General features: G+C 39.5%; 1 protein-coding gene across 2 annotated transcripts in view; it reads right to left on the minus strand.

Moving 5' to 3' along the window:
• The window catches only part of SPATS2L (spermatogenesis associated serine rich 2 like), a 51,105-nt gene extending 39,497 nt beyond the window's left edge, over positions 1-11,608 (minus strand). The window contains exon 1 of one of the 2 annotated variants that reach the window (XM_070956817.1): positions 11,280-11,608. The gene's annotated coding sequence lies outside the window, so the exon portion shown is untranslated. The remainder of the gene's footprint in view (positions 1-11,279) is intronic. The other variant, XM_070956818.1, reaches the window with a different exon arrangement.
• Between the last annotated feature and the right edge of the window lie 751 nt (positions 11,609-12,359).

Consider the following 12,359-nt stretch of genomic DNA (forward strand, 5'->3'; position numbering starts at 1 on the left):
CAGTTTTGCCCCATTTTACAACTTTTCTTGCCACAATTGTTAACTGACTCACTGCAATTGTTAAGACAGTAACATGGTTGTTAAATGAATCTGGCTTCCCCTTTGACTTTGCTTGTCAGAAGGCCACAAAAGTTGATCACATGAGCTGGGATACTGCAACCATCATAAATACAATTGCCAAGGGTCTGAATTTTGATCACATGACCACAGGGATGCTGCAATGGTCGTAAGTGTGAAAACGATCATAAGTCCCTTTTTTCGGTACTGTTGTAACTTTAAACAGTCACTAAGTAAATGGTTGTAAGTCGAGGAATATACTGTAAAGCAGTGTCCAGGTTTGCTTACTGAATTGATAGCATTTTGAAAAGTGTATAGTTTGTACTTAAAAGTATATAGAGAATGAGACCTTTCATGTTCAAATTCTGGAGAAGGAAAACAAGGAGAACAAAAAGGAAAAACAGTGAGATTTGTTGAAGTTAGTCATGACTATAGTAAGGGGGGTAAATAATTTTTACACAAGCATCAGTTGACACAAAATCCTCCAAACTCATGATCCATCCTGTGAAATAATAATTTATGTATCAAAACAATAATTTCACAAAGATTATTTACAAAGTTAAACCATAACATTTGTTGATGTTTCTTAATTGGCTTGCCTGATATATGTTGTTAATGTCACTAAAATCTTGGTAATATCATATGAAATTGATATTATTATGCTAGAGAAGAAATATTCTATTCTGAGATATATCAATACTTTTCTTCTTACAGGAATCCTCCAAAGGGCCTTTCTCTTTTTGATTTTTTTAAAAATAGTCTGGTTGAAGAAAAGGAAGATGAATATCTAGAAATATATATAGTTTGTAATATGAAAAATTTAATGTTCTATTCCAATCTATAACTTCAGGTAGTTCTCTTCTTATGATGAGTTGTTTAATGACCATTTCAAAGTGTGATGGCCTTAGAAAGGCCTGAAAAGCACTTGCGGTCATTGTAAAACATTGCATCCCTCTCCCATAGTCATGTGATTATGATCTGGGTGCTCAGGAAAAAAATAAAATGTTTCATCCTCTTCATGTTTTCTTGGAAATCATGGGACTAAGTTTTCATTGAAGACAACTGAGGTCATGGGATTAACTTTCACAGAAATCTCCAAAGAATATATTTTAAGAGCCCAACCTATGCCCTTCTAAGTTGTGCATATAACTGGCCCTCTTTTTTCTGTTACTTTGAATGTACACACAATGCCCCTTTCATACAGTATTACTCTAACATTGTCAAGTTTTTTAAAAATTGCTGATTGCATAAGGGGAAAGCTCAAACATAGATAATGTATTTTCTCTCTGTTTGTCAGCAAAATTTGCTGAGCCAGCACCATTATTTCAGGTATTTTCATTTTTCAGTATTCACTGCACAATCCAGAGAGAAATAAGAACAATCTTAACACCCCCAACCTAAGCATTTGAACTTGATAGGCTATGACTGCAATATCTTCGCAGCCAAATTCTGAATTCCAAGTCCTAGAAAATATGGAATCTAAGAAGACAAGAGCTCTAAATTATAAGTAACAATGATTTAATTTGCGATTATTCTCTTTAAGCCCTATGCCCTTTTATATCCTCAATCATAATCCCTTGGACACTTCTTAATTCTGTGAGATACGATAAAAAGACACAAGAAAGCCTAAAAGGGTTGTGCAGCACTTTGAGTTCAGTTTGGAAAAAACACTTTAAGTAGCTGTAGATAGATGCTACATTTCATCACTAAATACTCTAAAGCAAGTGCCATCAAGCCCTAATTCCTAATAAAGTAGTTTTACCCCTTGGCAACAAGAGTTATTATTCCAGGGTATCTATAGTGATTACAATGAGAACTATGTATATGACGTAACTAGCACTCAAAAATCATCAAAGAATTTGTGCCTAATTTTGAGCACATCCCTATTTCGGGATTAGTTTTACTTCAACTGGACTTTGAAGAATCAGGAAGAATATTGGTGCTTTGGGGGATTGGAGACACCTCATGACAATACAAACAAATGGATCATCAAACCGGACTTCTCACTTGAACCACAAATGACGAGGCTCAGATTATCCTACTTTGGACACCTTATGCAAAGACCTAGCTCTCTTGGAAAAGTGTTGGGATAGGTGAAAGGAAAGAGAAGAATAGGATGAACAGCAGCAAGGTGAATAGACTCAGTTACAGTGGCAATGGATGGATGGTTAGAGACCTAAAAGATTAGGAATCATGCAGATTGTGGTCATTAAGGATTGACACTGACTTGATGGCACATAATCACCAATCAATCAAATGAATCAATTTCTTTCAACAAGTGCTAATAATGATCATCCTTACAACAAAAGCGCACAGTGAATGCAATAATCTTTTTAATAATGTTATTGCTAATATATTACAGAATTGATCTTATAACACTCAATTGATGCATTATCTTGCTAAAGTTTTATATCTAATCTTGTAGCCTTTAAAAACAACAACCTTTTCTCAGACAAATACTTGTACTAAAACAGTAATATCCAATGAAGAAGAACTTTGGCATTTTTCTGTAATGATATTTTTTTCCACTCAGTACCAGCTCAAAAACATGCGGAATACCACAATGTTGTAAAGGGCTGTTATTTAACTTATTTCAAGCAAAATACCAAGTGGTTAAGAAATCAAAACATTCCATTGAGAACGCTTCCTTATAGCTGGCGCTTCCTTTTCATATTGTATTTCTCGCTATATAAAGTATATATTTTCATAGCTTTGATGTATGTCATCCAAGTATCTAACAATATCTCGATTTAAAGGGTTTCCTTTTCAAGATCAATGTAAAGATAAATCTCATTCTGATGAATATGATGTATTTTAAATAAAATTTGTTACTTGTTTCCTACAACTGCATCTAAAGTGTAAATTTACATCCAAATTTACAGCAAATCTACATCCATTTTTTTATGTTTTCCTTTTTCTTAATAAATGAGAAGCCAACCTGTTTTACATAACTGCCCATGATATCTCACTTCCCAGCTGTATTAAAATAAAAATTCCCCAAAGATTGGAGGTTTGAGCTGATCTGCCTTTTCTTTAGTTGCAGGGTAATTGGAAGCAATAAAGAGCTAGTTTGGGGTTTCCGTTTCAAAGTTTTTAAGATGCTGTGCCTCATAGCTTCTTTCAGCTCCTGAACCTCAGTTCTTTTGGGGGGGGGGAATTCAGCCAAAAGCTTCACAGCTCCCTCTCAGTAGCTCAAACAAAACCACAATGGATGGAAATGAACAATTATTTTGTCATTTTCTCTCTGCAGCTGGGGGGGGGAGAGATTTCCCTTACTTTTGTGAAATGTAGTGGCTGGAGCAATGACGTTCACTTTTTAGCTTTTCAAGTCTGCTGATCTGAAGAAAATAACAGGACACCTTCCACTTTCTTCTGAGATTCTGAGTGGCTGAGTAACACAGTGGTTGGAAAAATCTTGGAAAAGATGCTCAATTCCCTCCCCCACCCCGAGGGTTGAAAAGAAATAATAAATGGTTGGAAAATATGGTGACAATATTTATGGCCAACCAATTTTTGACTGTTAATATTGCTAAAAGTATTGCACTAGTGTTGGGATCTGGGTATTGAAATAAATTTCCCTTTTACAATGGAAAAAAAAACTAATGGAAGAAAAACTTTTTGGAAAATTAACACACAAACATCAGTCTAAGCCTGCCAATTTGATGTTGGCTGGACTTGTTGTGTTCTGAAACTGTACAGTAATTCAAAATGAAAATTGGATGAATGCTATTCTCCTGGTCGTGCTGTATTCTCTTCCCTCTTTCTCTTATCAAACATACATACAATACCTTAATGAGCAACATTTTATAAGAAAGGTAAGCAAATGTGTTTAATTATACCGTGTGCAAAACACCTATTTTGCATTTCTAATATTGTATATAAAAGATGGTTCCAATTAACTTAATGAGGAGAAATTTTGTTCCATAAAGGAAAATTGTTATGCCAGCATGTCTGTGTTTATTTCCTTGGTGGAACCTCTAGTGGTTATTGGTTTTAAATATTGGGGCTTTGACTTTGCCTTAAAATGTAATTATTCCTTTTCATCAAGATATATTAGCCTCATCAACTCATCAAGCTTAATTAAGGCTGTAAATCAATAAAAAATCTTGCCTGTTTCACTTTCTATAATAATTTGGCAATATTTTGCTGTCTTCACTCCTATTTGATATCTGTGCGAGGCCAAAATGCAGCCACATAGGCAGTTATGTATGGTTCTAAAACAGCATGTTATGCCTCTATTTTGCAATCTGCACTGATTGCCACTTTGCTTCCAGGGAAAAGTCAAGGTGACCTTTAAAAGCCCATGGGGCTTCAAATAAACAAACAAATAAATAACTGATTTAATTTATTATTAAATTAAATAATATTAAAATATATTTTAATTGCAAATATTAAAATTTAATTATACCAAAGGTGGTTTTTCAAGAGGCAATTGGACTTTCTTATTTTTCTTTGAAGACATTTCTCTTCTCATTCAAAAAGCTTCTTTAGCTCTGACTGAATGATGGGGAATGGAAGGATTTATACTCCTTGCAGACAGCTGGTCATTTGCATTATTTTAGAGCAGGGGTGTCAAATTTGATTTCATTGAGGGCCACATCAGGGTTGTGTTTGACCTTGGGGGTTTGGGGTGGGTGGGTGTGGCTGGGATGGGTGTGGCCAGCTCGATGTCGCTCGTCGAGGCTCTGTTTTCAGCTGTGACAGGCTCCTGCAGCCTCCCCAAGCTCCATTTTCACTGGCAGAAGCATCGTAGGCCGCTCCTTCGCTGTTTCCAGGGTGACCCCGCGGGCCAGATCTAAGCACCCCACAGGCCGTATCCAGCCAACAGGCTTTGAGTTTGACCATCCTGTTTTAGAGAGTCATTGACACCACTGGGAGGTTTATCTGTGTCATCAGAGTCACCTGAATAGTGCAAATGGGTGTGGAGCCTTCTTGGAACTGTTGAAAGAACTGTGTTGTAAACTGGAGATAGATGATGTGTATCCCTTCCCCTCCGTTGAGAGAGGGTTGTTCAATTTTGACATAGATGGCCTTTTTAGATGGTTTGAAAGAGGGGTCAAAGAGGCCATCTATGTCAAAATTGAATAGTCCCTCTCAACAGAGGGGTAGGGATACTGCATTATCTATCTCCAGTCTACAACACCATCCTTTCAATAGTTACAAGAAGGCTCCACACCCATTTGCACTACTCGGGTGACCCTGATGACACAGATAAACTTCCAGGTGGCCTCAATGGCTCTCTAAAAGAATGCAAATGACCAGCTTCCTGGACAGAGTATAAATCCTTCCATTCCTCACCATCCAGTCAGAACTAAAGAAGCTTTTTGAATGAGAAGTGAAATGTCTTCAAAGAAAAACAAGAAAGTCTAGTTGCCTCTTGAAAAAGCACCTTTGGGACAACTATGACCTGGATGACTGAGAATCTACATAGACATTAAAGTTTAATATTAATGTTAAAATTCAATATTAAAATAATATTTTAATTGCAGATATTAAAAGAGATTTATTATTTTTATGTTTAGGGGGAGTCCTAAAAACACTGGTTCAAAAATTAGCATGGAACATACAAGAAGCACTGTGCTGGGATAGATACATTAACTATTCAGTAACTAGTACAAGTCCCACCTAAACCATGAAAGCTAGCTGGATAACTTTGGCCCAGTCACTCTCTCAGCCCAACCCACCTCACAGCTTTGGGGAAAATAGGAGGAAGGAGTATTGGACATGTTGACTGCCTTGAGTTATTTGTAAAAATAATAAAAGAGGGATATAAACAAACAAATTAACATTTGTGGTTCAGTCTTAAGGTGGAATACTCAAAAAAGCAACAGACCATAAAGAACTGGTGAATTCTGTTTTACAGTTATATATGCTTTTGATGCAGATTCCCTAAAGCTGAAATGGAAAAGGTGTATCTCCCGTTTTGCTTCATTTCTTTTTAAATATAGCAGCCAGCAGTTAGTGTCTGAGGGCCGAGCTTCCTACAAGTAGTTTAGTATATATGGATATGTGGTTTTTGGTTTGGTTCTTTTCTGATTTAGCAGTGCTGCTCTTTTGTTACCACAAAGTAAAACAGCATAGTTACTTAAGCAAATGTTGTGCTTGGAGCCCCATTCTTTTCAGTGGTAATTTTACCTAAGAACCAAAAAATCAGCTCTAATTGTGATTAAATATTAATTACAGGATATTTTAAAACCATGATACCCTTAAATATTTTCAAATTATTCAAGTACCTTTAAATATCTTGGGGAAAAGACATGTTTTCTCAAACATATAATGGGCACTTTCCTATTACGACCTTTTTCACCCTCCAAGTCCTCAAAAGAATCTTGAAAGTGATCTGTGGTATTCATCATTTCTGTAAATTTGTAAACAGAATGGAAATCACTGCAGCAACCAAACTACTACTACAGATACTCCATCAACAAAACTCTTATCTCCTTTTTGCACAACACGGGGCAAAAAGAAAAAACAGCAATAGTTGGTTTTGCACAGTGGTTGTTTCCATACCAAAATGGGGGAACAAAAACAAAGCATTTCTAACTTTCACCACCTATTGTGATTTTTTTGATAGTTATTGAGGGAGAACTACTAAGCCCTGAAAGAAGCATTTTCTTTACAGGAAGTTCAGGAATTATAAGATGTGAAATAAGAGGTCTCTAATGGATAAAAGCAGAAGCATTATCTTTAAAAAACCCAAGCAACTAAACCTGAAGTAGCTCCTAATGGAGCTGATCAACTTGAAAAAAATAAGCTCGGCTCTACAATATTGATATCATGGGAACACAGAAGTCTAGAGCTGCTTTCAAGTGTTATTTCAAGAACAGAATTCTTGTGTGGAAGAATGCAATGCTTAATATACATCTAAAATGCCAGAAAACCAACAAACCTGGGATTCCTCAAGGCTCAAATTCAAAGTAACTTAAACCCCTGACCGAAGAAAGCACTTTCTAATGGTTTATATTAATTATAAATATTCTTTTAGATTATGAATAGAATAATCAACAGAAAATTACAGCAAACACTGCACCATTGTCTACCATTCTGGGGAAAAATGCATACTTTTGGAGTCTTTCAAACACAAATTCTGTTCTAAGATTGTATCTGATTTTTGGCTCTTAGCATATTTTCATATGGTTGTTTCTGTTTTGTTTTCACTTTACAATTCCTTACAATGTATTTGTTGTGGTCTGCTGGCAGCTGACTAAGCTGGCAGCAGAGTCAGACAGTGAGGAGGCTGGGGAGGAACATAGGCCAGTCCTGGAGTCCGGGGAAGGCTCGGATGAGGGTTCTGCATCAGAGACAGAGATGGGGCCAGGGCCATCTGGGAGTTATGTGCTGACTCCGGAGCCTCCAGAGTCTGACATCAGCGAGGGAGAGGTACAGGGGGAGCCTGTTCCCAGTGCACGCACGTGCAGAGCTGTCAGAAGACAAGAACAGTTAAGACAAAAGGGACGATTCGGGAGTAGGGCTTGGAGATGATTGGCCCCTCCCATAAAACATAAAGGTGGAGCAAAGGGACATGAGCCTTTGCAGGAAGCAACTTTGTTCGTTCTGGTCGGTTTAACCTCTGAAGCTCCGTTATGACTTTGTGCTCTGTTTGGCCTTGCAAAGCTAATGGACAATTAGGTCTTCGGGAGTGTTTCAAGGGAGATAAAGGGGGTGCTTATCAGCCTTACCCCAAAAGACTGTGGCAGACTTTTGTCAGACTATTCACAAACTGCTTGGGACTCATTACGGGCTGTGAATGAACATAATTCACAGCTGTTGAAATAAAAAGAGGGTTTTTAGGAATAAACGTGTGATTGTTACTGTCTCAGGAAGCCTTGGTCAGAACAATATTTGAAGGAAACTTTTTGTGCCAGTTTCAAAATACTAATTGCTTTTCCCACCCCTGGAGCTGCCACAGCTCTAGGTGTAACAAAAATGCCCTTGTCTCATTCCACAAAAAACAAGATAAATTATTTGCCAGCAAATCCCCCCCCCAGTTTTTAATACATGGGTACATTTTTCTGACTATTTGAAAATACACACAAACAGACATATTGTAAAAAGTAGTCAGACTGCTGTGATGACACAAACTTTTCGGTTAAGATGTCTCAGCTAGCTACAGTGATGGAATGGTAACATGGCAATATTTTTACAATTGCATTATTTGCACAATTGTGCTAACTTGATTTCTAGAGCCTCTAGGGATATGACAGAGAAAAAGTGAATTAACGGCTCACTTAAACCAGAGGGGCTGGAAAATAAGGCCAAGGCAAGAGAACCCTTTATGCTACTTCCACAAGCAGGGAAAAATAAACCTTTAATCAATTGTGTTTATCAATCAGGAAACTGATGAGAAGGGTTAAGAACATGAATCACTTAGAATGGTTCTCAATCTGTGGTTCACAGACCCCTGAAGGGCTGTGATGTCATCACAGAGCATCCGTAAAGGCTTGGAGAAATGTAATGATTTAAATCTTGAGTTATATCTTGGGGGTCCACAAAAGATATTAAAGGGGGTCTGTTGTGAAGAAAAGGTTGAAAAGGTTGCTTCTATCCCTTTCTTAGTGAAAGCTGCAGTGAAGATTGATGATGGACAAAGGAAGTAGGATGACAAAGCAAGAGCAGAGCCACAAGTCCCAACATTGTCAAACAAGGAAACAAGCAAGAAAACTTTACTCAGTTTTAGTTATACTGGAAGGAAGCCAGAACATATTCTGATTTAATCCTTCCAATTCAAAGAGATTGGAATAGGCAGGTCTGAACAAGGAGTGGCAGGAGAGCCCATAGTTTATTATGGACATATTTAAGGACATTTACAATGAAACATCCTAAGGAAAAGCTCATTTCAATCTGTAAATATAAATTATATACCATAGACCCGTGATGGCGAACCTATGGCACGTGTGCCACAGGTGGCACGCAGAGCCATATTAGTGGGCACGCCAGCTCAGCTCTGGGGTGCATGTGCGCGCCAGCCAGCTGATTTTTGGGTCTTCTGGGCCTACCAGAAGTAGGGAAACAGGCTGTTTCCTGCCTCTGGAGGGCCTGGGAGGGGTGGGGAAGGCCCGTTTTTCTTTCTTACCTGGCTCCAGATCCTCTCTATGCATCTGGGAAGGGCGAAAACAGCCTTTCCCGCTCCCTTGGAGGCCCTACGGAGGCTGAAAGGGCCCATTTCCCGACTCCCGGTGGGACAGGAAGTGACTTTTTTTGTTGTCCCCAGCCTCCAGAGACTCCTAGAGAGGCTTCTAGAGACTCCTAGAGAGGTTCTGGAGGCTGGGGACAGCAAAAAATTTCACTTCCTGTCCCACTGAGAGTTGGGAAATGGGCCCTTTCAGCCTCCGTAGGGCCTCCAAGGGAGCGGGAAAGGCTGTTTTCGCCCTTCCCAGATGCATAGAGAGGATCTGGAACCAGGTAAGAAAGAAAAACGTGCCTACCAGGCCATCATGTGCCAGGAATGGGGGGGGTAAGGGGGGGGTTGCATGCATATGCGCGCGGGCACGTGCACATGCAACCCTCCCCTCTCCTGGCACGCGATGGCAAAAAGGTTAGCCATCACTGCCATAGACACAGAGTACATTTATATATACATATTCATTCAAAATAATTCTGGACTCTTACAATGTACTCCCATAGTTAAGGTTACCTATATGGAGGTATAGGTATAGAACCCTGTTATTTCTCATCCCCAAATAAATAATTAAAAGATTACAAAGTTGCCACCCGGATGTGGCCCTCTCCTAAAGCATGATGAAAAGCCCCAAACACTGCAAGGAAACTCAAAAGTTTAAATTAGATGCTATCTGCCTTTCTGTCAAAGATTAAATTAAAGACTCATAGCATTACTTATCTCTTTATCAACATTTTTGGATGTGCAGTTGTGGATTAAATAAAATTCTATGAGAATAAATGTAACAGTCTCATTTTTGAATCCTGTAGTGAGTGGATACTATTGCAACACACACATTTTTAAGACACATATTCTGAAATGTTGGCCATGACATATCAATTTGGCATCTCAAAACGCAACAGTATTTACATTTGTAATAGCATGTGGACAAACAAGTTATCTTCCTACTCTTCCCACCTATCAACAGAGGAGCCAGCAATTGTACTTGAGTTAGAAACCCAAGCAAAAAAATTCTAAATAAGATGTCTATGCATTTTGAAAGCATGGAATAAAAGCAATCCTCCTGTTGCTCTCAGTAAATAGTTAATGAATCTCAAGGCTAGGCAGTAAAAAATGTAATATAAAGAAGGAGGAATGTGAACTGCTCCTAAAACCAGAGTTTAAAAAAGCCAGAATCTTGATGGAAATCAGGGAACCATTCATTCACCATTCTATTTCCCTTTTAACTTTAGCACAATTCAACAGTTATAATTTTGAATACTCAAAAAATATAATGCAACCTTTCCTGAAAAATATTGCAGCTTTGTTACCGTGATACCTGATTGCAATTTTTAAAAGCTTAATATAATTACTTTTTCAAGCCATGTCAAATCAGATATTCCACAATACCATTCACTAGTAATATGCATACTTTAGAAAGTACCTTATTCGAGGGGAAAGGGAGTTGAAAATGCAATATAGATGCCTCGTCAGTTTCCTGCTTGCAGAGCATTAATACTGTACAGCGCTGTAGTGTAAAACGAGCCACGGAAACAAAACAGGGTTAACAGTTCCTGCCTAGTTAGTTAATAAGCAAACACTATCTCTGGGCTTCCCACGCACAGTCCGTTAGGATCCAAGAATGTCTCTAGCCATCACGCCCCTTTATTGCTTTTCAATCAGTCCAGAGACTGTGTGTGTGTGTGTGTGTGTGTGTGTGTGTGTGAGAGAGAGAGAGAGAGAGAGAGAGAGAGAGAGAGAGATGACAATATGTTGTGTGAATAAACATTTGTGTAATTAGATCTGTCTTATAATTCTGGTAATATATTTTATTTTGTAGAATATTAACTGAACTAAACACCAGATTTTGTTCTCTTCCTTCACCCCGTTCCTCCCAGCGCCACCCACTTAATTGCAATTCGCTTTGGCCAACATAATCAGAGCTGGTCAAAGAAATCTGGAGGGCTCGGAAGGGCTAACCCGCGATTATTTTCCTCCACGATCTCCGATCCATTTCGCCGAAAAGCAGCTTTCCATTGGCACATTTACCTCCAGGTAAATGGGGAGGTGGGGGACAGCAAAGCAGAAAGGCGCACAGGTCGGGGCGCTCGCCACGGTGCCTCACCTGGCGCTCAGCCAATGGTCTGGTCCCGCCTTGAGCGAAGCGGCCCGGGCAAGGAGAGACGGGTCTCCTACGAGCAGCAACAGGACAGCGAAAAGCGAGTTGCGAAGTAGCGGGGAGATACCAAAGAGGCGGCGTCTTCCTTGATTTTCGTTTTGCCGTAGCAGCTCAACGCTGGCGGGAGAGCGCCGTCCTTTCAGTTCAGCTGGGCTTCTACAGCGATTCAATTCCCTCGGCTCGTCACTCAAGCCCAGATGAGCCCTCCTCAGTCACTCCCATCTCACAGGGTTTCCCCCTCCCTTCCTCCGTCTATCTCCATACACACACGTCTCCTCTCCTCGCTATAGAACAGATTGGGGGGTGGGGTGGAGAGGGGGGAGCCTCACTTCCTCTTCAAATGCATTCTCTTAATTGCCCCACCCCGTTATGAAATGACCTCTCAGGCGCCGCAGACCCTTTTCCCATTGCATGCCAAAATGCAAAGCGCGGCTTCCTGCAGCATCGCATTTTTGTACGTTGCCGCCTGCTGTTTGGATCTCGGCGCAAACGAGTGAGTCTGTTCGTGCATGCGCGCGAGGGCGCGCGTGTAATAACGACAGCTCAGTGGGGACATAGCCAACATATTTTCTAGCTGAGGCATTTTGGACGGGTTTAAAAAAAAAAAAGCAACGAAGAGTTTCTCACAGCCTGGCGTGTCTAATCCGTCTCTTCTTTTTTTTTTAACAGCACAGGAGATTAAACCGTTTTGGAGCTGCTTTTCCTAGGTCAGATGTGATGCATCTTGGAGTTGTGCTGTTTACTTTTTCCTCAAATGTTTGGGAATTGTGAGACTTGCTTTTCAGACGCTTGGGACATGTTACTGCTGATATTTCTGGGCCAACCAAGCTCTTTTTTTTTTACTTGTAAGAAGATGTGGTGGTAGTCCTCATGGACTACCTTATCTTCCTTAGAAGATAAATAGTAAACTTGTAGCAAAAACAAGTAGTGAAAGGGAATTCTGCTGTGTTCACGGGAAAGATCAATTTGCTCTCAAAAGGGCCAGATTATCTCCTTAAACAACAGTCTCTCCATAAGTATTACCAA

Source organism: Pituophis catenifer, unplaced genomic scaffold, assembly GCF_029215685.1.
Source record: "Pituophis catenifer annectens isolate HBS135680 unplaced genomic scaffold, rPitCat1.0.hap2 SCAF_1, whole genome shotgun sequence".
NCBI classification, from domain to species: Eukaryota; Metazoa; Chordata; class Lepidosauria; order Squamata; family Colubridae; genus Pituophis; species Pituophis catenifer.